The sequence below is a fragment of the Capra hircus genome, chromosome 9 (assembly GCF_001704415.2).
Source record: "Capra hircus breed San Clemente chromosome 9, ASM170441v1, whole genome shotgun sequence".
NCBI lineage: Eukaryota > Metazoa > Chordata > Mammalia > Artiodactyla > Bovidae > Capra > Capra hircus.
Window position 1 is genome coordinate 74279578 of NC_030816.1, and position 26003 is coordinate 74305580.

The 26003-nt window shown below is 48.9% G+C and overlaps 1 pseudogene; it reads left to right on the forward strand.

Moving 5' to 3' along the window:
• Window positions 10723-13356, forward strand: LOC102179096 (annotated as a pseudogene).

Consider the following 26003-nt stretch of genomic DNA (forward strand, 5'->3'; position numbering starts at 1 on the left):
CCAAGTCATTCAGCATCTTTTCTCCATTAAATTTTCCTACTATACTATTTCTTCCTAATCTCTTTTTATATTTCTAAATAAATAAGTTTTTCCTCGCCTACTCCATCCCTGCATCGAATTACCCTGGATCCACCTGGGCTAGACCCCAGCAGAGATGGATATAGGAAAACAAGACACATGAGTGTCATGGAAGGACAGAAGTAGACACTGGAGCTACGCAATGCCAAGTGTTTCTGGCAACCACCAGTGCTGTGCATAGTACCTCAGTCATGTCTGACTCTTTGCAACCCCATGGACTGCAGCCCACCGGGTTCCTCTGTCCATGGGGATTTTCCAAGAAAGAATACTGAAGTGGGTTGCCGTGTCCTTCTCCATGCAACCACCAGTAGTCAGGAAGAGAAAAGATGGAGCCTCCCTTAGAGCCTTCAGAGAGGGCCCTACTGAGAGCTTGATTTCAGACTTCTAACCCTCACAATCTTGAAAGAATAAATTTTGGTTGTTTCAAGCCATAGAGTTTGTGGTCATTTTTATGAAGACTTCACTGTCCCGACCAGCTTGCAGGGGCTTAGGCTGCATTCCCAGCACAAAGGGAACTGGTGAGCAAGAAGGAAGGCAGGAGAGCAGTTTTAGAAAAGAGCCAAGAAACAGACCCAGGGATGTCTAGAAATGTGACACCTAGTAGACGAGGAAAGAAATACCAGTGAAGGGTACGCTGATCAATACATGACAGCGGGAGAACGGGCTAATCCTGTACTAAAAGAGGATTTCTATTCAGCACAACACACAAACATTCATTTTAGGTTGATTAATGCATGAAGGTGACCGTTCGTGGGGGCTTGGGGCTGTATGCCAGTTGGAGCATGTGTGCTGAATAGTTTCAGATATGGGGCTAGGGCATCAAAAAGGAGATGGCACATTTCCAGGTAGGACCCAGGCAGAGATCTAAAATGCTTCTCGGCCCTGGGGCAGAGTCCTGGCAGCCAGCCCCTTCCCAGAACCAAGCTGAGCTGTGTGTGGCTTTGCAGCAGCTGCAAGGCCCAGTATCTTGGGGAGAACTCGTCAGTGTGACTGTGTGTGTGTGAGAGAGAGACAGAGAGAGGGTATACGTGAGAGGAGGAGGGCAGAAGAGAGGAGTGGCTGTGTTAGTTGCTTGGTCCTGTCTGCCTCTTTGCGACTCTGTACCCTGTAGCTTATTTAATTTATATGCAGAGTACATCATGAGAAACGCTGGACTGGAAGAAGCACAAGCGGGAATCAAGATTGCCGGGAGAAATATCAATCACCTCAGATATGCAGATGACACTACTCTTATGGCAGAAAGTGAAGAGGAAGTAAAAAGCCTCTTGATGAAAGTAAAAGAGGAGAGTGAAAAAGTTGGCTTAAAGCTCAACATTCAGAAAACAAAGATCATGGCATCTGGTCCCATCACTCCATGGGAAATAGATGGAGAAACAGTGGAAACAGTGTCAGACTTTATTTTTCTGGGCTCCAAACTCACTGCAGATGGTGATTGCAGCCATGAAATTAAAAGACACTTACTCCTTGGAGGAAAAGTTATGACCAACCTAGATAGCATATTCAAAAGCAGAGACATTACTTTGCCGAAAAAGGTCTGTCTAGTCAAGGCTATGGTTTTTCCTGTGGTCATGTATGGATGTGAGAATTGGACTGTGAAGAAGACTGAGTGCTGAAGAATTGATGCTTTTGAACTGTGGTGTTGGAGAAGACTCCTCAGAGTCCCTTGGACTGCAAGGAGATCCAACCAGTCCATTCTGAAGGAGATCAACCCTGGGATTTCTTTGGAAGGAATGATGCTAAAGCTGAAGCTCCAGTACTTTGGCCACCTCATGCGAAGAGTTGACTCATTGGAAAAGACTTTGATGCTGGGAGGGATTGAGGGCAGGAAAAGAAGGGGACGACAGAGGATGAGCTAGCTGGATGGCATCACTGACTCGATGGATGTGAGTCTGAGTGAACTCCAGGAGTTGGTGATGGACAGGGAGGCCTGGCGTGCTGCAATTCATGGGATTGCAAAGAGTCGGACGTGACTGAGCAACTGAACTGAACTGACCTGACCCTGTAGCCCTCCAAGGTCCTCTGTCCATGGGATTCTCCAGGCATGAATACTGCAGTGGGATGCCATTTCCTACTTAGACGTGTGTGGGGCAGTGACACTAATTTGTGATAGAAAGGTGAATGTGAAGAGAGTGAGAGAATGTTGGAAAGAGTGTGCTGCATGTGTGGGGAGAAGCCACAACTAGCGTGTGAGAATGTCGGGAACCTTGGTGTGTGTGTGTGTGTGTGTGTGTGTGTGTGTGTGTGTGTGTGTGTGTGTGACTGTGGACAGGCGAGCCTGGGACAGAAGGGGAGTGGACAGTATGCGTATGCAGAGGGCCCGGAGGGGGGTGCCCTGGGGGACCCAGAGAGGAGAGAGACAGTGAAGGGAAATGGCTGTGAGGGGAAAGTTTCTGGATGGCAGTGGAAGTAGATGGGAGCCTTCTGTGTGGAATTTGTGTGAAGCAGTGTGTACAGACAGTGTAAGGAAGCCAGGGTCCCTGTGGGAAGGGAACGTGGCGTGACTTTGCAGAGAGTGGAGAGCCAGTGGGGCAGGCAAGCAGGCACTTGTGTGTGAAATAAAGTGTGTGGGCGTGGGGGATGGGGTGTGCACAGAGGGAAGGGGGTGTGAGGAGACCTGCTTGGAAAGTTTCAGGGAGAGTGACATGCACAAGGGTGGAAGGCGTATAAGTGAGAGGCATGGAGCCTAGGTGGGGAACACGTGTATGTGAGGGGCCGTGTGGGAAGCTGGAGAGTCAGGCTGGGCTGTGGTGATGGAGGGCAGTGTGGAGGGCAACGGGGCTTGTGTGTGTAACTGTGGGGGCTGAAGTGTGGGAAGACAGGTGTGCATGGAGAGTGTGGGGTGAGCAGTGTGTCAGGACTGTTTCTGAAGAGGCCTCAGTGGTGACCAGCTCCCCAGGTTCTCCTTTCTCTGGGCCTGGACCCTCTGGCCTGGACCCTGAGGTTCCACGGGAACCAAAAACTGGCAGGGACAGGGAAGAAGCTGATACCCCCTTTCATTTACTTTCTTTTTTTAGCTTGAAACAACACACAGGAATATCTGCCTTGTGACCGGTGTCAACTGGGGTCACCTGCCTTCACCTGCTGACACCTCCGCCAGGCCCAGGGGCTGAACTGCGTTCCCACCCTCAGTTTCTAGTCAGCCTGGGGCTTCCCTGATAGCTCAGTTGGTAAAGAATCCGCCATCAATGCAGGAGACCCCAGTTTGACTCCTGGGTCAGGAGGATCCCCTGGAGAAGGGAAAGGCTACCTACTCCAGTATTCTGGCCTGGAGAATTCCATGGACTGTATAATTGGACCCGACTGAGTGACTTTCACTTTGGAGCCTCTGAGCAATAGGATTCCCTTCAATCCCCTCCTGCCTACTAAGCTCAGGGGGAGGGACTTCTGTGGGGGGCGCAACAGGTGGAGGAGGGGACCCAACCCTCTCCACCACGCCCCTCCCACCTCTCCAGGCCCAGACCCCTCACTGTCCCCCAACTCCTTCCTCCCCACCTCGCCCTTCTCCCCACCTTCCCTCATCTCTTACCACTCATCGCAGGTGTTCCCAGATCTCTCCAGCAGCTCAGGTGGGAAGCCAGGAGCCTGCATGGCAAGACCCCCAGACCCAGCCTTAGACACTCACGGCCCGTGTGTCCTGGACTCTGTCCAGAGGGAGCAGAAGCAGCTTCGACAGAAAAGTGGGGACTTGGGAGCCTGAGCTGTGACCTTGGAGACTACTCCCCAGCAGCTTTTAAATACAACCTACCCTCCCTCCCCCTGCCCTGCCCCTCCCTCTCGCTTTCCCTCACCAACCCAACCATGTTCCACCTCACCCCTCCCACACCACCCCTTGGCCTCTATCCAGGAAACCCTAGAGCCAATGCCCACCTCCCTGCTGTCCTGAAGAGGTCACCCTAATACTTACCACTACTTTCCACGGGATGGTTCGTTTTTTTCAGCTAGGTTGTTAACTGCGGGATACAAACAGGGTCACATTTTTTTTTTCACATGTCCTGCCCTTGGCACTCTCCTTTCCATGTAGCTGATTCCTCTCCCCAGTGTGTGTTAGGGCTACTGTACTGGCATCCACATGTACCCTGAGGAAGTCCTCAGCCACAGTGTCTACAGAACATCAGGGGTTAAATGGACACACCAGTGAGGATGTGGGAAGGGTGGAAAGACACTATGTCTGGGATCCCCTCTGCTTGTCCTGCCTTTCAGGGGACTTGAACCTGGTGTCTTAGACACCAGGCTTTTGAGAGCTCCCTTCCTCCCTGTCTTAGTCCCATGGGATTGCTATAGCAAGTAACCATACACTGTGTGGCTTACAAACGACAGGAAAGTTTTCCCCATGGTTCTGGAATCTGGCAAGTCCAAGATCAAGGCACTGGAAGATGTCTGGTTCACAGAGGGCTGTCTTCTCATGGTGCACTCACCTTGTGGAAGGGTGGAGGGAACACAGGGTCATTTTCTATAATGGTTCTCACCCATTATTTTGACCGTGTGGATCACAACAAACTCAGCTAAATTCTTAAAGAGATGGGAATACCAGACCACCTTACCTGCCTCCTGAGAAATCTGTATGCAGGTCAAGAAGCAGCAGTTAGAACCAGACATGGAACAACAGACTGGTTCCAAATTGGGAAAGGAGTACATCAAAGCTGTATACTGTCACCCTGCTTATCTAACTTATATGCAGAGTACATCACACTACATGCTGGGCTGGATGAAGCATAAGTTGGAATCAAGACTGTCAGGAGAAATATCAATAACCTCAGATACACAGATAGCACCACTATTACAGTAGAAAGCAAGAGGAACAAAAGAGCCTCTTGATGAAAGTGAAAGAGAAGAGTGAAAAAGCTGGCTTAAACCCAACATTCAGAAAATAAAGATCATGGCATCTGGTCCCATCACTTCATGGCAAATAGATGGGGAAACAATGGAAACAGTGACAGACTATTTCCTTGGCCTCCAAACTCACTGCAAATGGTGACTGTAGCCTTGAAATTAAAATATGCTTGCTCCTTGGAAGAAAAGCTATGACCAACCTAGACAGCATATTAAACAGCAAAGACATTATTTGGTGACAAATGTTCTTCTAGTCAAAGCTATGGTTTTTCCAGTGGTCACGTATAGGTGTGAGAGTTGGACCATACAGAAAGCTGAGTGCTGAAGAATTAATGCTTTTGAACTGTGGTGTTGGAGAAGAGTCTTGAAAGTCGCTTGGACTGCAAGAAGATCCAACCAGTCAATCCTAAAAGAAATTAGTCCTGATTATTCATTGGAAAGAATGATGCTGAAGCTGAAGTTTTAATACTTTGGCCACTTGATGTGAAGAACTGACTCATTGGAAAAGACTCTGATGCTGGGAAAGATTGAAGGCAGGAGGAGAAGGGGATGACAGAGGATGAGATGGTTAAAAAGCATCACCAACTCAATGGACATGAATTTGACCAGGCTCCAGGAATTGGTGATGGAAAGGGAAGCCTGGGTTGCTGCAGTCCACGAGGTCACAAAGAGTCAGACATGACTGAGAGACTGAACTGAGCTGAACTGAACCCACCAATCACTTCCCACACACCCATCTTCCGATACCATCACATTCAGGGCCAAAGTTGCAACAGACGAATTTTGTGGGGCACATGAAGAGTGAGTCAGCACTCCCCATGCCAGCTAGCACCTGAGTTTCCTCACAGACCCTTAACTTGGCTACAACTTCATTGTCACTCCAGCCCTGATGTGAGGTGGAGGCTCCACAGGGGCATCGGAGAAACAGACTTTCCTTCATTATGACAGTAACAGGCCCAAACCCTTGCTTCTCTTGGAGGAGAATTAATGCCTTGAAGGCCTGCTCAGAACAGACCCAGACCCTGGGGAAGACATGAGGCAAGGACTCAGAACCTGATGCTGTTCAGCTGGAGAATTGTGGGCCCAGGGTAAGAGGTGGGAACCAGGGCCTAGACACCATCAGGGGAAGGAGAATGTGTGTGTGCTTAGTAGCTCAGTCGTGTTCAGCTCTTTGCGACCCCATGGACTGTGGCCCACCAGGCTCCTCTATCCATGGGATTATCCAGGCTGGAATACTTGAGTGGGTTGCCATGCCCTTCTCTAGGGGATCTTCCTAACACAGGGATTGAACCCAGGTCTCCCGCATAGCAGGCAGATTCTTTACAGTCTGAGCTATTTAGACTCCACAGAAGCAACTTAAATGACAATCGACGAATGGATAAAGAAGATGTGGCAGGGGCTTTCTGGTGGGCCAGTGATAGGAATTCGCCTGCCAATGCAGGGGACACAGGTTTGATCCCTGGTCAGGGAAGATCCCACATGCCATAGGACGACTAAACCCACGTGCTTTGGAAGCCCAAGCAAAGTAGAACCAGTGCTTTGCAACAAGAGAAGCCACTGCAATGAGAGGCCTATGCAACCAACCCTGCTCTGTCTCCTAAAGTCTGTCCTTGTTGCCCAGTCGGTGCCCTGGATCCTGGGGCTGAGACGCTTTAGCTTTTACTGCTCATTCTTTGACATTTATTCTCCTTCCCCCTTCAGGGAACCTCACACTGGTCAGCATGGCCATATTGAAAAGTCTATGAGTTTGAGTAGGCTCCAGGACTTGGTGATGGGCAGCTAAGCCTGGCGTGCTGCAGTCCATGGGGTCACAAAAATTTGGACATAACTGAGCAACTGAACTGAACTAAACAAACGATAAATGCTGGAGAGACTGTGGAGAAAAGGGAACCCTCCCACACTGTTGGTGGGAATGCAAACTGATACACGCACTATGGAGAATGGTATGGAGATTCCTTTCAAAACTAAAAACAGAGCTACCATGTGGTGATGATTTAGTTGCTAAGTCGTGTCCAACTTTTTGCCACCCAAGGGACTGTTGCCCGCCAGGCTCCTCCATCCATGGAACTCTCCAGGCAAGAATCCTGGAGTGGGTTGCCATTTCCTTCTCCAGGGGATCTTCCTGACCCAGGGATTAAACCCAGGTCTCCTGCATTGCAGGCAAGTTCAGAGCTACCATATGATTCAGCAGTCCCACTCCTGGGCATATATCCAGAGGTGAAAGGTGATGGAGAGAGATAAACTGGGAGGTTAGGATTGACATATACACACTACTGTACTTAAAATAGATAACCAACAAGGACTTATTCTGTGGCATAGGAAAGTCTGCTCAATATTCTGTAATAGCATAAATGGGGAAAGAATTTGTAAAAAAAAAAAAAAAATAGTTACATGTATATGTATAATTGGAGAAGGCAATGGCACCCCACTTCAGTACTCTTGCCTGGAAAATCCCATGGATGGAGGAGCCTGGTAGGCTGTAGTCCATGGGGTCGCTAAGAGTTGGGACACCACTGAGCGACTTCACTTTCACTTTTCACTTTCATGCATTGGAGAAGGAAATGGCAACCCACTCCAGTGTTCTTGCCTGGAGAATCCCAAGGACGGGGGAGCCTGGTGGGCTGCCCTCTGTGGGGTCGCGCAGAGTCGGACACGACTGAAGCGACGTAGCAGCAGCAGCAGCATATGTATAATTGAATCACTTTGCTGTACACCTGAAACTAACACACATTTTTCATCAACTATATATTCCAATATACAATAAAAATTTGTAATTAATTAAAATAATAAAATTGATATTGAGCATCTTCTCACGGGCCATGTGTAAGCCTTCTTTGGAGAAATGTCTATTTAGATCTGCCCATTCTTTGACTGGGTTCCCTGTCTTTATTATTGAGTTGTAACAGCTTTTTGTATATTTTGGAAATTAAGCCCTTTTCAGCTGCATCCTTTGCAAATCTTTTCTCCCAGTCTGTAGTTTGCCTTTTTTGTTTTGTCTATGGTTTCCTTTGCTGTGTAAAAGTATATAGGTTTGATGAGGATATATTTCTTGATTGCTTTTCATCATCTTTTTGTTTTCTGTTTTATAATTTATATAATTTTCAAAGGTTGTACAATTATACAGAAAAAAAAAACAAAAACAAAAAAGGAAGGGCAAACAACCTGTAGAATTACACAGAATCCTTCTTCAAAATGCATTGGCATTGAAATTGTGAAGGAGAAATAAACAAATGAGACCGAAGCAAATTTGCAGAGTGATGAGCTGGCCTAATTTCAATACTGCTGTGTCTCAGGGACTCAGGAAGCCAGAGGAGAGGCAGAGGGATGAGAGAAGGGCAGGTCACTGGAAGAGTCAGAACATAGACAACATTTATCAATTAAGTTTGCCACCTGAACTGGCACTGGAAACAATAACTGGGTTGTGAGCTACAGAAAATTTCCTATTAACCACGTGTGAACAGAAGAAGGGGAAAAGCCCATGGTGGATTGTCTTACATGAACTGGGGGTTTCTTAAGTTGTTTTTATGCCAGTTGAAAGTTGTAGAGGCCAATAGTCTGCAGGAAACTTCTCAACAAAACCTAGTTCACATGGCTGTTCAGATTGCCTGTGGAATGAGCTACCTGGTCAGAAGTAAGTCATCCACAAAGACCTGGCAGCCAGGAGCTCTATCGTTGATGACAACTTCAAGTTAAGAGCAAAGCCAATCCCTCTCCAAGTCTTGTTCCCCATGGACTCCCACTGTCTGGGGAACAACAAAAACACGGGATCGATGGGTGGCTTTTGAAAGACCAGTTAATAATGTGTTCTCCAGCCTTCCCTGGTGATCCAGTGGCTAAGACTCCACACTCCCAATGCAGGGGCCTGGGTTCGATCCCTGGTGGGGGAACTGGATCCTTCATGCCACAACTAAGAAGTCAGCATGCTGCTACTAAAACAGCCCACGTGTTTATGACTCTGGCCAAACGCCCTAAGTGGACGTCTACCCATTTGATGTGGCTGTGTACCTGAAAGAGGGTTACCAACTAGCCCAGACTGTCAACTGTCCTGATAAACTATTTATGTGATGGCTTGTGCTGGGCCTTCAATCCAGAGGAGAGGTGGAGTTCCAGAAGCTGGCCCAGTGTCTCACAGAGCTGCATGAAGCCCTGGGGGCCTGTGTCTGACTCTCCTCTCACAGTCCCCCAGCGTCAGGAGGAAGGTACCTGTCAAGGCCAGCTTGGAGAAAGCCAGTCACATACATCACCCAGCACCACAGAAGCAGATTTGTCTTCCATAACACCATGCCTTAGGAATGCTTTAGCATCTCAACTTCCTAAGACAGACTTAATGATGTGGAATACTTTCTCAATATCACTTTTATTAGCTTGAAGTGAAAATGTTTGTGTAAATTTTTTACACATAGTTGCCTTTGAGGTATAGGTATATACTTACAAAATAGTTTTAAAAATTGTTTAAACACACATATTTGAACTAACAATCTTACTACCAACTGCTTTTTATTTTCTTAACTTCTACAAGGTAATGCAGTTGATTCACCTTTAAAGTTTTGCTTTCTTTCACTAGTCTTGGGAATGATTTGTCTTCAGCATGCAGTACTTTTTCTTAGGAAAATAAAAACTGTCCGGCAGCTATGGGTTAATGCCCGCGCTCCTTTATTACAGAGCAGCTACCTTGGTCCAAAGTGCCATACAGGAATCCACAGGTGTGAGCAGAGGACAGTGGCCATGTAACAACTCTAGCGTCACATCTAGGGCAGAGATGTGGGTCTTGTTTGTTCCTTGTGGCCCTGCTTATGCCAAAACACATAGCCACTTCTATCCTGTGATGGCTGGCCTAGCTGAACTAATGACATGGGGTTGATGAGCACACATCATGATTGGCAACCCCAGTCCATGACCAGAGGCCTCATCTCTGCCAGGCCCCAGGCCCACACTAGGAGCCATGTTTAGATGGTGTGACTTTCCCCACTGTGAGTGGCGTGGCCTGGCTTCAGGACACTCGGGGTCTGTGTTGTGAGCCTTCAAGTAGAAAATGGCACGTAGCACCTTTCTGACCACAGATAGCTCTGATGGCCCCGGTTCTGCTGGGTCATCTGCCCAAGAAGCAGCTCCAGCCATGCTCATCCTTTGGAAATTGTGACTGCTTTTGTGCTGGGACAGCAGGTTGCAGCAGAGACCTAGGGTCTGTGAAGCCTCAAATATTTCTAGTGTACCCTTATAGGAAACCTAAGTCCACAGTGTTAGTTAAAAGGAGATAGGATAGGGACCACACCCCTGCCGCCCTCGAGAGGTCGTAGACTGGTACTTGTCGCTGTATTTCCTCCAGGATATTGTGTACACGAACTATTGGAGGATGGGGAGGTAGGGTCTGAAGTTTGAATCTGGAATTCACTAATACAGTAGACTTCACCCCACGATAATTTACTAGCTACTCAGGTCTCCATTCCTGTCACAAGTCCAGGGCATGTGGAATGACTGCTGTGTGGTCTGTGGACCCAGTGATAACCACTGTAAACAGAGCCTGGGACTGCTGTCCATTGATGGCCTGGTACTCCGAGCATCGCTTCAACACTTGGGGGACCATGATGATGCTAAGGATCCTGTGCCTGATACTAGAAACACACTAGTGCCATGTGAATATGAGAGTAGTTTCTGCTTCTGCAGGTTCACTTACCCCAGTAAATAACCATGTGGCTCTTTGGGAAAGAATGGAAGGACTTTTGCACTAGATGTGGTGATGAAAGGGCCCTCCTCTTTAGACCGTGGCTTCTATCTTTGGTGGCTGAGATCTGAGAAGTGGCTCAGATCCGGAAAATGGCCCTGGATCAGGTGTTTGGTAGGGATGGCTGCCTTTGGCTTCCTGATCATCCAGCCTTGTGTTCTGTCTCTCTCTATTTCTTTCAATGGTACAGTTTGTATCTAGGTTCCTGCCCATCTGTTTGCCTTTAGGATCGCCCTGTGCTATGAGCCAGCATCATGTTCTCTGCAGTCAGGCCCTGGCTGGCACTGAGACTCCCTAATCACTTTGACCCCTGCACCTACTTTTCTGCTGCCCTAGAGCACCCCCACCTGGAATCTGATTTTTCCACAACTTCCATCCTTGTTCCTGATAGAAGCCCACAGGAACATTGTCTCCTCCCACCATCTCTGACCTTCTGCAAAAGTCATCCTTAAGCTGTTGGAGATGCTTCTCATCCATGCTTTCCTCTCGGGCTCCATGGAGTCCATGAGGCTTTCCCATGGAGCTTGTGGGCTGCACACTCTCCTGCCCTTTCGATCATGTCCACCCTGGCAGATTCACTTCTCTGAGCCTTGGATCGCCTCTCTACCACCTGCCTTGGAAGTTCTGGATTTTCTCTGTTATGCTGTGTGGGCCAGGCCTTTCTCCAGGCTTCCAAGACCCATTCTAGTTGAAGATCACCACGTCTCTCCGGCCTTGCTAAGCCCAGTGACCCGTCATTATAAAGTCTCCCTTATCTAGGTTTGGGTTCTGAGCTCATCCTCCCCATCCCCCGCCCCACTGGCTGTGATCCGCTTCCTCAGGAACAGCCCCTTCACCCTCTGCATCTCCCACAGAACACTCAGAGAGAAGCTGACAGTCCTCTGGGTTTAGGCCTTTCCTTCTGAGCCAGCCTGGCCCATCCCTGGGAAACATATGTGTCTGTTAGTAGCATGTGGGGAGCTTGTGAGCAGAGTGGAAATGGGGCATATCCAGGGTTGTGGTGTTTCTTGTCTGATGAGGCTTTGTCGTCTTCCTCAATCGTACCTGGAGAAGGGCTGGGGAGGGCAGGCGGGACCGTCCTGCTCTGTCAGCCCAGCCCTGCAGCCCTACTCTGCTCTCACAGAACTGAGGTAGGAGGCCTATGCGTCTTCTTCTCCCAACCTCACCCTCACTGCACTTTGCCTTCACAGACGCTCACTCTCTTTCCTATAACTTCACCATTGACCCTCAGCCCAGACCTGGACAGCCGTGGTGTGCGGTTCAAGGCCAGGTGGACAGAGAGCTTTTTCTCTCCTATGATTGTGGTCTTGCTAAGATCATATTCACAAGTCTACTGGGAGAAGAAGTGAAAACCATAAAGGCCTGGGAAACACAGGTCGAAACACTCAGAGACATCAGGGACTGGATCAAGGACCAGCTGCATGACTTTACACTGGAGAAATGCATGGCCAGAGGTGAGTTAGAAAGTCCAAGTACAGGAGGGCCGGATTAGGGGCTCAGCTACATTCACTGCTTATAAGTAAAAAATATAATTGGATATTGGTCCTTCCTAGTAGTCCAGTGGAAGGAGTGGCCTTTGGGGAGAGCACAGGGCCACGTTAACTGGGCCAAGGCAGGTGGACCCAGGTGGGGCAAAGAATCTGTCAAGCCCAGAGGCTGAGCTCTTTCTTTCCCGTGGTGGGGCAGACCCTCTCACCCTGCAGGCCAGGATGGCATGTCGCTGTGAGGATGACAGACACATCAGTGGATCCTGGCAGTTTGCCTTGAGTGGACTCATGAGCCTCCACTTTGATTCGGAGAATGGACACTGGAGAGTGGATCACCCTGGAGGCGGATGCATGAAGGAGAAGTGGGAGAGTGACAGGGCGGTGACCGACTTCCTGAAGAAGGTCTCCATGGAGACTGTCGGGCCTGGCTGCAGGCTTTCAGGGTGCGCTGGGAGGAAATGCTGAAGACCACGGGTAAGTGAGAAGGGAGGAGAAAGTGATCGTCCTTTCATGGTGACATGGACCCACTCCCGTGTGTGTGTGTGTGTGTGTGTGTGTGTGTGTGTGTGTGTGTGTGTCTGTTTGAGAAAGGGATCCATTGGAAGTGAGTTGTCCTGGGAGGGCAATCGCCCGGGGATACTCTGTCATCCTCCTTCCTCTTCCACCTCCTGACGTCCCTCCTCACAGCACAGGCGTCTGGATGATTGAACATGGATTTTTGCTGATGCGAAACCTGTAGACATCTTTTTAATTTCAGGGATTTATTTCTCACTGTACCCTCTTCCCGGAATCATTTTTCAAATGTCACCAGTCCTTCTTCTGGAAATCTGTCAATACCACCTCTGCTGCCAGCTCCTGAGGACTGCATTTTCATGTCACCATCTCTATGTCACAGCAGGATTGAGTGGCTGTGTTGGAAACCTTGCTCTCCCATTAGCTGGCAGAATCCCGTGAGGACTGGGTGCCTCCGTTCCCCCCATCTCGCCTGTGGATCTGTCTCAGGGGCCTCCATCTGATGGGTGCAAACTGTCTGCATAGTAGGGGTACCTGAATCAGGAGAGCTGAGGAGGCATCAGCTTAGTTTGGGGTCTGGACAAGGGCTTTACTCTTACTCTCCTTGCATCATCACCGACCATGGGCCCCTCTACAGTCCAGCCCACGGCCACAGGCGTCAAGTCCAAAGCCCGGATCCTCCTCATGCTCCTCACCAGTTTCATCATAGCTGTCTTCCTGGGCTGAGTACTTTCCAGGAGCAGGTACTGAGGGCAGAATTCAGAGGGAAGGCAGGGGCACAGGGCCTGGTGAGAGGACAGGAAAGGTGAATCCCAGCCAACCCCTGCCACTCATTGAACTTCCTCATCCTGGAAATGAGCAGGGGGATAAGACCTCATATCACCTGAGAGCAGAACTCGACAAGCTCAGCCCTGAGTTCTGAGAGGTCCCCACTGTCAGGTGACATTATGAAAAGGGAGGGACCTTCACTAGGCTAAGGGCCTATTGATGCTTAAAGGGTTTAGCCAAGTCCCCTGACTGAGCACAGACTGCTGGCTGGCAGGGCCCAGGGTAGGTGCTCTGAGATCCACAGGCACTCAGGGCGAGGGCAGGACTCACGGGGGCTGAGAGCAGCATGGGGGCTCAATGTGCTGTGTCAGCGGGGAGGGGACCCACCCAGGGGCCAAGATGAGAGGGGCCGGGCTCTCATCCCAGGAGGAAGGGGTAGGAAGGCCTTTGCAGACCCAACTCCAAAGGCCCATTCTCACAGGAAATGGTGTGGGTCAAGCAGGGAAAGCAGGAGCCCCACAGGAGAGACTGGGGGAAGGGCTGAGGCCAGGCCTGTGCTCCTGGACCAGCAGCAGTTGTGGTTCAACCTGTGGCCTGCATGTCCCCAGCTTCCTGGGGACGCAGAGCCCCATCACTGAGTGGCCCTGCCTTGAGCAGAGGTGCCTGGGGATGGGTGGGCCTGAGCTGGGGTGCAGGCGCCCAGCTGGGGTGACCAGGAAGAGATGGGGGCAGGGACCTTGGTCCTGAGAGCTGTGTGTGCTGCTCAGAGGCTGGAGGGGTGCGAAGGAAGGAGGTTTCCCTGCAGCCCCCCAAGGCTGTCAGGAAGCAAGGCCCCTCCTCTGGGGACCTGCTCCCTGGTGCTATAGGCTCCATTATGGGAGGATCCGGACCTGAATAAAGGGAGCAGATTGATTCCTCACTGGCACCAGTCCTGAGCCTGAGCAGGGGGTGTCAGGGCCTGGGGTGACTCCATGATGCAGGAAGGAAGGAGGAGGTGACAAGAAGCTGCTGGGCCTAGGGTGGGGGTGAGGGTGTAGGACATAGGAGCCCCTCAGTGAGGGTGGGGCTGAGGGGGCTGGGAAGGGGCCGCCCCAGGAAAGTGACAGGAGTTCCTCAGCCTCCTGGACCAACACCTGTTTCTTTTCTGCAGGAGACGGTGCTCGCAGGAAGCCCCAACAGGGGCTCTGTCGGCCTGAGGACTCGGTCTCTGCCTGGCTGCTCTTCTTCTCCTGCGCTCACCTTAGAGCCCAGAGACCAGACCTTAAGAATCCCAAGTCTGTCTGTCAGTTATGACGACACGGTGGCTGCACAATCTCGTGTCTCTTGTCGCATCTGATGAGCATCCTCCTCAACATCTTTACTTTTTTCAAATCTCCTTTCCCACTTCCTCTTGGTGTTGAGTGATGCAGTCTCTGCACTGATACTTTCAACTACTTGAACAAGAGATCACCACAAACATAACACTTTCAATCTTCTAGTTTCTGGAAAATTAGACTTCTGCCTGCATCATGACCTTATTCTTAAAAATGATGATATTGGTGGAAAAATACATCTGCTATTACAGGACTCAGGGTTCTGTTTCTTTATCCAGAGAAACAACTTCATTATATTTTCAATGGGATACAATTTTACATTGACTGGTTCCCTTCATAATTTATTACCCTATTGGTGCTGAGTCGTGTTCGACTCTTTGCGACCCCATGGACTGTAGGCCACCAGGCTCCTCTGTCCGTGGGATTTCCCAAGCAAGAATACTGCAGTGAGTTGCTATTTCCATCTCCAGGGCATCTTGCTGATCCAGGGATCAAACTCACATCGCCTGTGTCTCCTGTACCTCATTCATTGGCAGGCTGATTCTTTACCACAAGCACCACCTGGGAAGCCTTTATAGTGATTCTCAAATCAACATCTCTATATTGCAGAAAAGTTAAGTACTTCATGCCTGTTTTCTAATCCAGGAGAAAAGTCATCAGTTCAGTTCAGTCACTCAGTCATGTCCGACTATTTGTGACCCCATGAATTGCAGCACGCCAGGCCTCCCTGTCCATCACCATCTCCCGGAGTTCACTCAGACTCACGTCCATCGAGTCAGTGATGCCATCCAGCCATCTCATCCTCTGTCATCCCCTTCTCCTCCTGCCCCCAATCCCTCCCAGCATCAGAGTCTTTTCCAATGAGTCAACTCTTCGCATGAGGTGGCCAAAGTACTGGAGCTTCAACTTTAGCATCATTCCTTGCAAAGAAATCCCAGGGCTGATCTCCTTCAGAATGGACTGGTTGGATCTCCTTGCAGTCCAAGGGACTCTCAGGAGTCTTCTCCAACACCACAGTTCAAAAGCATCAATTCTTCAGCGCTCAGCCTTCTTCACAGTCCAACTCTCACATGTATACATGACTGCTGGAAAAACCATAGCCTTGACTAGATGGACCTTAGTTGGCAAAGTAATGTCTCTGCTTTTGAATATGCTATCTAGGTTGGTCATAACTTTTCTTCCAAGGAGTAAACGTCTTTGAATTTCATGGCTGCAGTCACCATCTGCAGTGATTTTGGAGCCCAGAAAAATAAAGTCTGACACTGTTTCCACTGTTTCTCCATCTATTTCCCATGAAGTGATGGGACCAGATGCCATGATCTTCGTTTTCTGAATGTTGAGCTTTAAGCCAACTTTTTCACTCTCCTCTTTCACTTTCATCAAGAGGCTTTTTAGTTCCTCTTCACTTTCTGCCATAAGGGTGGTGTCATCTGAGGTGATTGATATTTCTCCTGGCAATCTTGATTCCAGCTTGTGTTTCTTCCAGTCCAGTGTTTCTCATAATGTACTCTGCATGGCCTCTACAGTGTCTAATTTCCATCCTGACACAAGGGGGCAGTGGTGGTCACTTTTTTTAGGCTCACTTGTTCAGTCCTGCTATGTATGGGCAGGGAGGAACATGGCAAACAAATATCACTGGCATCTGTGGGGAGTGCTCCCAGTGTCTCGGCCACACTGGGCTTGCCCTCCGCTCATGGCATATGAGCTTTCCCAGTCTACACTGCTCAGGCTCTAGGTTGCTGTGCCAGGAACTGAGGCCAGTCCTGGGTTGAGTGCACTTCCCTGGTCAAAGCTGCTCAGGTTCAGGTTCTAAGGTACTCCACAAAGGTGCAGACTTGATTGGGCCTGCAGTTTGGGCCCTTCCCCGGTCTGAGCAGCTCAAGTGACCAGGTGCTTGGCAGGCTGCTACTAATCGCCTCCCGGGCCAGCCACTCGGTTTTCTGGGTATACAACAGGCGCGCCTTCTCAGGTGTGCCTGTGTCTCCTCTGGGGAGCTGATCTCTGGCTGTGACCCTCCCGGTAGACATCGACTGTCCGGAATCCCAAGGAGTCATGGTTAGCAACGAAGCCTGCTTGCAGTTTGGTAGATGATGCCTCTTTGAGGCTGTGATTGCCCTCTTCTGGCTCTGGCTGCCCTCGCCTGCCTATCTCCAGCGGGGTATGGGCCGGTCCACAGCCACCTAGCTCTGCTCAGTCCTTTGTTCTGTGAGCAGGCCTGGTAGTGTTTTAGGTTAGGGCTTTTCGCGGGATAGCTATCCCACAGTCTGGTTTGCTACCTCAAGTTAGTTCCCCCAGATTGCCCTCAGGGCATTCAGGCCCGGTCCTTACTCTAAGCAATGCAGCCTGCGCCTCCCTGCCCAGCCCCTGCTTGCCAGTAGTGGATACAACCGACTGCGCTGCTTCTCCGCTGGGAGTTGCCTTAGGCATGTAATATGTGGCTTTTAATTATTTATTTATTTTTCCTCCTGGTTATGTTGCCCACTGAGGTTCCAAGGCTCCCCACAGATTCGCCAGTGAGAGTGTTTCCTGGTGTTTGGAAACGTCTCTCTTTTTTAAGACTCCCTTCCTGGGATGGATCTCCATCCATCCCTCTTTTGTCTCTCTCTTTATCTTTTATACTTTTTTCCCTACCTCCTTTCAAAGACAATGGGCTGCCTTTCTGGGTGCCTGATGTCCTCTCCCAGCATTTAGAAGTTGTTTTGTGGAATTTGCTCAGCGTTCAAATGTTCTTTTGATGAATTTGTGGGGAAGAAAGTGGTCTCCCCATCCTATTCCTCCACCATCTTAGAGAATATCTCCATTTAGGATTTTAAATTGCTCAGCTGGAATTCCATCACCTCCACTAGCTATGTTCTTAGTAATTCTTCCTAAGGCCCACTTTACTTCATATTCCAAGATACCTCGCTCTTACTGAGTGACCATACCATCATGGTTATCCAGGTCATTAAGACCTTTTTTTACACTTCGTCTGTTTTCGTCACCCCTTTTTCATTTCATCTGCTTCTGTTAGGTCCTTTTGATTTGTCCTTTATTGTGCCCGTTTTTGCATGAAATGTTCCCTTGGTATCTCAAATTTTCTTGAACAGATCTCTAGGCTTTCCCTTTCTATTGTTTCCCTCTATTTGCACTGATCATCTAGGAAGCCTTTCTTACCTCTCCTTGCTACTCTTGGGAATTCTGCATTCAGATGGAGAGATCTTTCCTTCTCTCCTTTGCCTTTCACGTCTCTTCTTTTCTCAGCTATTTGTAAGGCCTCCTCAGGAATCATTTTGTCTTCTTACATTTCTTTTTCTTGGGGATGGTTTTGGTCAGCACCTGCTGTAAAATGTCATGAACCTCCATCCATAGTTCTTCAGGAACTCTGTGTACCACGTATAATCTCTTAAATCTATTTGTCACTTCCACTGCATAATATAAGGGAGTTGATTTAGGTCATAGCTGAATGGCCTAGTGGTTTTTCCTACTTTCTTCAATTTAAGTCTAAATTTTGCAATAAGGACCTCATGATCTAAGCCACAGTCAGCTCATGGTCTTGCCTTTGCTGACTGTATAGAGGTTCTCCACCTTTGGCTACAAGGAATATAATCTGTCTGATTTCAGTATTGACCATCTGGTAATGTCCATGTGTAGAGTCTTCTTTTACTTTGTTGGAAGAGTGTTTTTGCTATGACTACTGTGTACTCTTGACAAAACTCAAAATAGCCTTCTCCTGCCTCATTTTGTACTCCAAGGCCAAACTTGCCTGTTACTCCAGGAATCTCTTGACTTCCTACTTTTTCATTCCAATGCCCTATGATGAAAAGGACATCTTTTTTGGTGTTAGTTCTAGAAGGTCATGTATGTCTTCACAGAAGCATAAAACTATGAAAAGATTGAACATATCTCGAATAATCAACCTGACCAAAAAAAATGCTGGGATATCCTCATATATTCATATAACTGACAGCCTTTAAAATAAATCTGGATCAAGTGGTACAGGAAATGCAATAACAGGAGTTCTCATACATTGTTTGTAAGAGTAAAACTGAATCCTGTCCTGAGATGTATATTTCACTGTATCTCAACAGTAGATCATTTGTCCATCTTACTACACAACCAACCCAATGTTAGTTCCAGATGGAAAATGTAGACCAAAAGCCGTGTAGATACAGCAAAATCTCAGAGATAGTCCAGGCTGTTTTCAAGACCAGGGCAGTAAGTTGAATATCATAATAAAGTGAATCACCCAAAATTTTCATTTCCCACTTTGTATATAGTTAACTGACACTGTCCGACATCTGTTAAGTGTGCAATAGCTTTACAACTAAATAAGTAATATACAGAATTTCATTAACAACACATTGTTTCTAAAATAAAGTAGCTTGAGCATCATCTCTGTCTTCACAAGTCAAAATCTTTTTGCTGGTGGAGGGTACTGTTTCAGTGTCTATGTCTGCTGACTGATCAGGATGGTGGCTGCTGAGGTTGGGGTGGGTAGGGCAATATCTGAAGAGAAGACAACAATGAAGTTTGCCACATCCGTTGACTCTTCCTTTCACAGATTTCTCTGGAGCATGCAGTGCCCTTTAACAGTGTTTTTACCCACTGTAGAAGTTCTTTGAAAATTGAAGTTCATTCTCTGCAGTCTGCTGCTGCTTATTTCAACTAAGTTTATGTTATATTCTAAATCCTTTGTTGTCATTTCCATAAACTTCACAGCTTCTTCACCAAGAGCAGTTTCTGTCTCAAGAAACCACTTTCTTTACTCATGCATAAGAATGAACCCTCCTTCATTTATGATGCACCTTTATGATGCAATTGCCACAATTCAGCCACATCTTCAGGCTCCACTTCTAACTGTAGCTTCCTTGTTATTTGCACTACATCTGCACTTAGTTTCTCCAGTGAATTGTTGAACCCCTCAAAGTCATCTGTGAAGGCAGAAATCTACTTCTCCCATACTCACATTAATGGTGATATTTCAACCTATTCCCATGATTCACATTTTCAGCGGAATCTATAATCATGAATCCACTGTAAAGGGACTTCCCTGGTGGCCCAGTGGTGAAGAATCTACCTTCCAATGCGAGGAATAATAGCTTGATACCTGTTCAGAGACCTAAGATCCCACATGTCGTTGAACAACTAAGCCCCCGTGTCACAACTGCTGCACCCAGGCAACACCACTAGAGAGTCTGTGTGCTGAGATGAAGGATCCTGCATGACCCAACAAAGTCCTTGCATGCCTCAATTAAGACCAATGCAACCAAAAATATAAATTAGCAAATGTTTTTTTAAAAGACTATATCATTTTTTAAAAAATGAAATCAGTGCAGAAATTTTTCCGTTGACTTTGCCCAGATCCAACAGAGGAATCTACGCAGCTATAGCCTATAATATGCTTCCTAAATATAATGAGTTGAACATCATAATTACTCCACGATCCATGTGCTTCGGAATGGATGTTGTGTTGGCAGCCATGAAAATAACATGAATCTCATTGTACTTCTCCATCACATTCTTGGATGCTTTGTCAGTCAGCAGTAATATTTAGAAAGGAATCTTTCTTTCTGAGCATTGATCTCAACATTGGACTTAAAACACTTGGCGCCAATGTAAACATACCTGTAAACAGGTATGCTGTCATCCAGGCTTCATTGTTTCATCCAAGGACAACAGGCAGAACAGATTCAGCCTAATTCTAAAGGGCTTTAGAATTTTCCAAGTGGTAAGGAACCATTGACTTCCAGTAATCTGCTGCATTAGTCCTTATCAAGAGAATCAGCCTGTTCTTGGAATCTTTGAAGTCAGGCATTGACTACTCCTCTCCAGGTATCAAAGTCCTGTCGGGCATCTTCTCCCAATAGATGGATATTTTGTCTACACTGGAAATCTCTGATTCAGTGGAGCCACCTTCATAGATAGTCTTAGCTAAATCTTTTGGAAAACTTGCAGCAGCTTCTACATCAGGTCTAGTTACTACACTCTGCACTGTATGTTATGGAGATGGCTTCTTTATTTAAACTTCATGAACCACTCCTGCTATCTTCAAATTTTTCTTCTGCAACTTTTTCACCTCTCTCAGCCTTCATCGAAATGAAGAATTAGGGCTGTGATCTCGATTAGGCTTTGGCTTCAGAAAATGTTGTGCTCGGTTGGACCTTCTATCCAAATCCATAAACCTTTCTTCATATCAGCAATAAGGATGTTGTGCATTCTCAGAAAGAGACTTACTTAGAGAACAAACTTCTAGTTGCTGGAGGTGGGATGGGGGAAAGGGATCGTTAGGGAGTATGGGAAGGTAATGTACACCCTGCTCTGTTGAAAATGGATAGCCATCAGGACCTAAGTATGGCACATGGTGTGTGTGTGTGTCTGTGTGTGTGTACTCCTTCTGTGTGTGTCCAACTCTTTCTGTCCTCATGGACTGTAGCCTGCCAGCTCCTCTGTCCATGGTATTTTCCAGCCAAGAATACTGGGGTGGGTTGCTCTATCCTTCTCCAGGGGATTTTCCCAGCCCAAGGAACAAACCCACAACTCTGCTCAATGTTATGTGACTTCCCTGTCAGGATGGGAGTGTAGGGGGAATGCATATATGTATGTATACGGATGAGTCCCTTAGCTGTTCACCTGAAACGATCCCAACACTGTTTGTAAATCAGCTATACCCAATACAAATTAAAAAGGTTTAAAAAAATAGATTGTTTTTTAGCTGGAGCAGTTGAAGCAAATTCTGGAAAAAAGAAACAAAGAGGTGCAAAACCCAACGGCCACTTTTGAAGAGCCCCGAGCAAAAGCAGGATGCCTCACATGCCCCCGGTACACAACAACACTTAAGGGTTCAGCCAGTCACCTAGCCACCCCTCTGACTGGCCCCTGGACACACCCCTCCCCTCACCCCATAGAAGGAACCAGCTCGCCCCACCACCTCGAGGAGTGGGCACCCAAGGAAACTGTCATTTGTTCTCACTCCCCTCTGCTGCAGTAGTGGCCCCAATAAAGCCTTGCCTCAATTTCTCTTCATTAAGAAATTTGATTAATTTCTATTGTCTGGCCTCTGATTGATTTCTACTGATTAAGGAGGCCAAGAGCCTGGTGTGTAGCAGTTTGCATACAAGAGACACATGGGGGCTGGGAGGAGGACAGGACTCAGGCTTGGGTGGGGCACCAATTTAGTGGGTTCAGGTGATCAATGTGTCAGGGGAAAACGCTCATGCATAGACCTGGGGGAGAGGACCCTGGGTTTAATCTCTGGCAAGAGGCAACACGGGGACCATATAGCCCCAGTGGAGAGCCTGGTGAAGAGGCAAGTGATTAGGAGAGCAGGAGAAAGACGAAAGGACAGCGTTAGAGCCCTGGTCAGGACAGCCACATAGGAGAAGACGGGCCACTCTGGATAGGCCTGGCCACCCCCAGACACAGAGTAGCCCCAGATGGGAGTGAAATCAACCGGGAGGTGATTTTAACGAGTGTCAACAATGAACATCCTTCCAAGAACATGAAACTCCACCTGATTGCTCTTGCTACTTCCTTAATATTCTGCTCACATCCATTTCCATATCTACAAATAGTGAAGCCAGCCTCACTCAGTGACAAGACATGAAATGGAGCACTGCCCGTACTGAAGTGTCAGCGCGACCTTCCGAGGTCAGGGCTCAGTCACCCCTGAAGCTAGCAAAAGCCGAGAGCCCCGTGATAACAGAGAGATGGATCCCTCTGTCACAGACGTTGACCTCTCAATGTCATTGATAGATCACTATGTCATAGATAGACCACTTCCCAAGAATTAGGAGGTCTTGTCAGTCCCAGAGAGTGATGGATCATCTCACTCTTCATCAGCGGATAGCCCTGAGATGTGAAAGTGAGATATTCAGTGCTGGCTGGATGCTGCATACAGGTAAATTATGAGGGGGAATAAAATGGATCACACAGGCTACCAGTGTAGAACGAGCAGCCTGAAGAGACCGCCAGGGGGCGCGCGGTGGCAGCGCTGGATCCCGGTCTCCACGGGGAATCTGCAAATTCAGGTTCTGGCCTCAGTCCTCAAACTCTTTCTAATGAGCAGTTACTTTGGCCCACAAAAGACCTAGGACTACTCTGGGGCAGAAACTACTAGAAAACATATTGCTGATGACACTGCAGTTAAGGGCTGTCTGCAGGCCCTTTCCACAGATCCGCAGAATTCTTTGGTGGGGGTGGTTGCGGGGTGGTGGATGGCCTGGAAATCCGGAGTCTTTAAAAAAAAAAAGCAAGGCTTCGCTCCTGCCTTAGTCGGTAAAGTCTCTGCCTGCAACGTAGGAGATTCGGCTTCGATCCCAGGGTCAGGAAGATCCCAAGGAGGAGGGCATGGCGACCCACTGAAGTTCTCTCGCCTGGAGAATCCCCATGGTCAGAGGAGCCCTGCGGGCTACAGTCCTCGGGGTCGCAAGAGTTGGACACGACTGAGCCAGTAAACCACCACCGCAGGAAGACTGCAGGCGGGAATGGGGAGGAAGGTTGAGGGGCGAGAAGGACTCGGAGGAGAAAAGAAACGGGGAGGGACCGGAGGAGAAAGGAGTGAGTCAGGAGGGGGCGGCTGGGGGAGCCATGCGAGGCTTCGGACACCGGAGAAGGAGCCGCCTGGCTCCCCTGGACCATCCGGGCGTCACCTGAGGAGGGCGGGGAGGTGACAGGGCGGGGCAGTGACACGGCGGGGAAGTGGCGGGAGTGGACGGGAGGGCGGGGCGGAGAGTGGAAGGGCGGGGCGGGATCTCATATAAATAAATAGCTTTGGTCACCGCGCGAAGTGGGAAGATCTCCTGGAGAAGGAAATGGCAACCCACTCCAGTACTCTTGCCTGGAGAATCCCATGGACGGAGCAGCCTGGTAGTCTACAGTAAATGGGGTCGCCAAGAGTCGGACACGACTGATCGATTTCACTTTCACTTTACTTTCCGCGCGAAGTCATATCAGAGCACTTTCCACGTGGTGATGGGCTGGACCACTGACTCCGAAGCGCGTCTTAGTTTGGCTGCCCTGCTTCTACTCCTGGCTCTCTGGTCTGCCCGGCGCGAGGCGGTGAGTTCATGGATTAACCTGCGTGGAGCGGACACGGGGCCTTAAGACCCCGAGAGGGATGAGGGTGTCCGCCGGGGTTCGGGAACGTCGAGCCGGGACTGCCTCCCTGCTTTTAGACCTCCGCGCGCTGCTTTCCCGCTGGGCTCCTGCTCCCCGCCCCCACTCCCCAGCTTGTTGTCGTCCCTCGTCCCCCGCCCCGGCACCCCTCCCCGCCCTGGCATGTAAAAGACACAATCTGGATGAATCACAGCATAGAGGGAGGGGAAGCTGGGAGAATTGGGAGCCCGGGCAACAGCAAGAAATGCTGCTCCAATCCGCGGGCCGCCTCTCGGGCATTTGGAGCCACTGGAGCTAGTGCAGGACAGGTGGAGGCCCCTCCCGAGGGACCGAACCCACGGGGTTCAGGGGAAGGCTGGGTGGAGTCTGACCAGTTGCCTTGGGCGGGACGGGGTGGCGGGGGCAGGGGGAGAAGGGCAAAGGTCTAGGTGGAGTCCTCCACTTGGGCGGGGTGTGCGGGGGCGGTGCAGGAGGTGGGGGCAGAGAGATGGCTGGAGTCTACCTACGAAGGCTCCTTAGAGTCCTGCTTGGTTACAACACTATTTTTTCCATAGCCGTTCCCATCCCAAGAAGCTCAGGGCCTCCAACAACTTCCCATCTGTGAAGGGATCCTAAACGTGCCCTCTGTCAATGGGCACCCTATCCTCTCGCCTGAGAATTCACCCCAGCAGAAGCCTCCCAGCCTGGCCCCCAGGACATAAAGCAGGAGAGATGGGAGAAGAGCTTCCCAAAGTGTGTGACACAGGGCATGAGGGTGAGGACAGGTACCCCCACTTCTACCCTTCGGTCTCACATTCATATTCCCTGAGACTATGGAGACAGTGGCCTAGAATAGCTATTATTTAAGGCAGGAGTTGGAGAACCTTTTCTTCAAAAGACAGAGAGTAACACTGTTGGTCTCGACAGGCCATTTGGTGTCTGTGTGCATTCTACATCTCCACATTTGTGCTACAAGAGCAGGCAAAGACGACCTGAAAAAAAAAAAAAAAAAGAACAATGTGACTGCCCTGTAATAGTAATAAATAGTAATAGTAATAGTAATAGTAACAGATGGCTCATCCCTTAGGGACTAGTGCAAGGATCCTTAGCTGCCTGTTTGTGAACCAAAAACTTGCTCTGTCCTGCCTTGTATGTTCTGGGTGTTGTGAATGTGAAAGAAGTGTGGGTCCAGCAGATATGGGCTAATGTCCCCTGACCCCCTCTGCTCTAGAGTGGTTTCCATGGTCCATGGAGATATAGGGGACACTGCATGAAGCCTCTGGCATGAGAATAGTGTGTGCATGCTAAGTCACTCCAGTCATGTCCAACTCTTTATGACTATAGCCCACAAGGGTCCTCTGTCCAAGAGATTCTCCAGGCAAGAACACTGGAGTGGGTTGCCATGCTCTCCTCCATGGGATCTTCTCTCACTCAGGGATAGATCCCACATCTACTCCAGCTCCGACACTGCAAGCGGATTCCTTACTGCTGAGCCACGGGGGCAGGCCCTGGAGAATAGTGGTCCTACAACAATTCTGATGTCAGGCCTAGGCCACCTGCTGCTCTCTCTTATTTGTTGCCTCTGGCCCTTCTTATGCCAAACCACAATATCACTTTAATCCTCTGTTGGCTGGTCTATCTGAACTAATGATTAGGGGTTGGTGAGCCCAGATCATGATAGATAACGTTGACATTTCATGACCAGAGGCCTCACCTCCACCAGCCCCCAGGACCATACCAGGAGCCACATTTAAATGATGTAGTATTCCCCACTGCAAATCTCATGGCCTTGCTTCAGGACATAAAGGATCTGTGGTGTGAACCTCCAAGTAAAATGTCATAGACGGCACATAGCATCTTTCTGACCACAGACAGATAACTCTGACATCACAGATTCTGCTGAGTCACCTGCCCAAGGAGCAGGTCATCAGTCACCAATCGTCCGTGACTACTTTTGTGCTAGGACAGCAGTTGTAACAGAAAACCATGGTCTGCAAAGCCAGAAATATGTCATATGTACAATTATAGAAATCTATGGGCCACACTGGGAATTAAATGGAGATAGGATAGGGATGACAGTCCTGCAGCCCTGGAGGATTGAACGTTGTTACTTTGTCATTTTCTCCAGGATATGATATTCTTTACACGTACTATTGGGGGATGAAGGTCAGTGTCAGAAGTGTGAACTTGGAAATCACTTCTATGGTGGCCCTCGCCGCA